We start from the raw sequence: 3,648 nt of genomic DNA on the forward strand, positions 1-3,648 counted from the left end.
TTCTTTTCATGTCTATCGCCAAGAAAAAAAGAAGAGAAAAGAAAAGAAAACTGTCTATCAATTTCACGAGACACCTATTGAATATGATCCCAGTCTAGAATTATTCAACTGGTGTAATGGTGCCGTATACTAAAGCTAAGGAAAGTGATGTCTGTGGCTATAGGCCGGTTTGAGACGTGGCAATGCCATTATTGATAAAGCTTACCAAAACGTATCCTTTGCCAACAAGTATTCAGATGTTTGTCAAGTTTCTCCTACCATAAGGCTAAAAGCTAAGAATTATTGTTTTCTTTTATAAAGTATAATATCTTAAAAGGTTTTTTTAATTATTTAAGAAAAATTAAATACATTTTTATTCTTTTATTGTATTTAGTTAAATTTTTATATTTTTATTTTAAATCAAATAAATCATTATAATTAATTGATATTATGTGACGTTGATGTGACATGTTAAAATATTATAATAAATGATGACACAACATAATGATATAACCATATGATATTTTTCATTTTGATAATAAGGTCACGTTAAGTCCTAAAATAGTAAGTAGTATTTTGACTAAAGATAATTAATCAACCACTAATCATAAGACCCTATTTAATTCAAAATAAAAATATATATGAATTTGATTGAACGAAATAAAAGAATAAAGACTTAATTAATTTTTTAAAATAATTCAAAAAAAATTTCAAGTATTATGCTTTCTAATTATATCACGATATTGGTGAAGTATTGGTCTAATTTTGTTACATGTTCTTCCTAGGGCTTTCAAATTAACTAAGTAGCGTTAAAAGGACAATTTTCGTATATACAAACTTTTAACTTATATAATAAAACTCAACTCTCTAATCTCATAAATCCCACCTCCCTCGTTTCAATTCTTTTAAAGGTAATTAGGCTTTTATTAATATAGATAACAAGATGCTGAACCAAGTCTTTAACGTCGAACAAAGCTAGGTAGACGACTTGTTTAGGCATAACAAACCTTCATCATCGTCTTAAATTTTGAATCCGAGATCTCCAAAAATAATATTCCATTTCTAATTAACCCCTAAGTAATTCAATTGGATGTCCTTAATGAACTACTTGATCAAGTCACTAATTAGTTCTATCTCATACACTTATGAACTTTATTTACCATGCTAATGAAAGTAAGACGTACGGTGTGTGAAAAGTCTTTATGTTTGGGTTTTACCCCACCAAATTTTGACTACACTTGGTTTAATGAGCATAAGCTAATAGATAAAATATTGTTATCGAATTCGATCGATTCATTTGATTTAATGAAATTTTGATCTAGATTTCAATACATTAAATAATTTATACGGAAAAAAAGCATTCGAATTTAATTCTTTAAATAAGAGATATTGTATACATTATTATTTAACCATTAAAAAATGAACATAAAAGGACATTTGGACCGCTTTCCTTAGAACCATTCCAAAAGGGTTGTGATGTGATGCGGTCGCATCTTCCTTTTAACAAAAAATTTTTTTTGGGGGTTGCTTGATCTGATCTGATGAGATCACAATTGGGAATATCATGGATATGCTAATGGGCCCATTATCCATGATGAGCTGCCATCACATGGGTACGAATTTTTTTGCCACTTTGAGATTTCACTAAAAAACAAAACAAAAAAGATGGTTTATTTCCCTGCATGGTTGCATGATAAGTATACGCATGTTGTTACTTAAATGGATGTTAAATGTTAACGATTTTCTTATTTTTCTTATTAAATATGATTTCACTTTTATTTACTTTTACTTAGATATAATAATTTTTTAAAAAAAAATTAAGGAAATAACCTAGCTATTATAATTTTAAATTGAAGATATATAATTCAAATTTTATGAAAAAAACGATTTTATAAAAATCGAAAGAGTTATCTCTTTTTTTTAACTTAAACCTGAATAAAAAATTTTCACATGTATCAAAAAATTTTGGAAAATAAATAATTAAAAACTGCTTGACTTACTTTAGATTTGTTTTTAAGGGAAAAACGATAGAGATATGAAAGTCAAATGAAACAAAAAGAAAAAAACAAAGAGATATTAATATGAAGGCTTGTGGGTTTGTCGGAAAAAATTGACCATACCAATTGCTAAATTAGAATGTGGAAAATCCGAAAAATGATTATTAATTATTTTATTATATAATTTGCGTGTGGACTGAGGTACACCACAACTTAAGCTCCGCCACGTCGGCGTCACGGGGCCCACTTAAGTCCCCTACCCCACCCCCGAGTATTGCCCAATTCTTTTTCTGTCCTTTTTCCATTTTCCTTTCAGCCTTACTCATCGAACGAAACGCAGCGTTTGACTTTCCCGTTACGGCTCTTGCATTTAATTCAATCGGTCCACACTAGTCCCACGCGCGCACATGCTGCACTCGCCATTCCCGCCAAGAACTTAAATTCTATTAAGCGGAGGTGAGCAAAATCAAACCAAATCAATTACTTATCAAATTTAAATGTGATTTAATTAAAATAATTTGGTTTAATTAGTTTATTGAATCAATTGATCCAAAATGTTTAGTCCAATTGATTTTTTGATTGATTCTCAGTTTTAAAATTTTTAGATTAATCCATCCAAAAAATCAAACAAACTTTATTTATATATTATATATATTAATATAATATATATATATATATTAAGAAGAATTAATGGTAAACTTAATTAATAATATATTTAAAATAATATTAGTTTATTATATGTACGTATATAAATCATAATCATAGTAATTTAATTTTAGTTATATATTTATTTATAAATCTGTATTAATGTGAAGTTACAAATAACTTTTCAAAAAAATTGAAATTACAAGTAATATATTTTAAAATGATATAAGTTATATGTTAATATTATAATATATGATAGTAAATATCCTACAAATTAATATGTTATAATTATTACACTTATATAATAGTAATGTTTTGTAATAAACTTATAATAGAAAAAAATTTAATTTATACATAAGCATTATTATAATTTGTAATAAATTTTAAGTTATATAATTACAATTAATAATTAACTTTATTAGTTATAACATATTGTTTATAATTAGTTTTTATTTATATAAACTTTGTAATATATAATATTTTATATAACATATAATTTGTATTATTTCATATATACACAATAAAGTAATATTGAGACAAGCTAAATTTTATTTATGAAAAAACAAGTTACATATATAAAACCATCAAATCAGGGGAAAAGTTAACCATTGTAGGCTAATTACTCAAATAAGCCCTTGAATTATACTAAGAAAGTCAGTTTAGCTCCTATCCTTTTATTGTTTTCAAATAACTCTTGAACTCTCATTTTGAGTCAAATAAACCGTTTTCACAAATCGTTGACTAACTTCTATTAGTTAACAGTATAGTCAGCAATTTGTTATGCCACGTCATTTGCCACTTGGTAAATTGATGTGACTTATTGATGTGTCATCTTAATGATGTCAATACCACGTGACAAATGATGTGGCATAAAAAATTACTGACTAAGAATTAGGTTGTTTTCCTTTTTACCTATCAAATGTACAAAAATTATTAGTTAGTGATTTGAAACAAAAATGTAAAAAAAAAACTAATTGCTTCAAACTAATTACCATGTTATTAATTAAAGTCATCTTTCCTAATAAAA

This window comes from Theobroma cacao, chromosome 2 (assembly GCF_000208745.1).
Source record: "Theobroma cacao cultivar B97-61/B2 chromosome 2, Criollo_cocoa_genome_V2, whole genome shotgun sequence".
Classification (NCBI taxonomy): domain Eukaryota; kingdom Viridiplantae; phylum Streptophyta; class Magnoliopsida; order Malvales; family Malvaceae; genus Theobroma; species Theobroma cacao.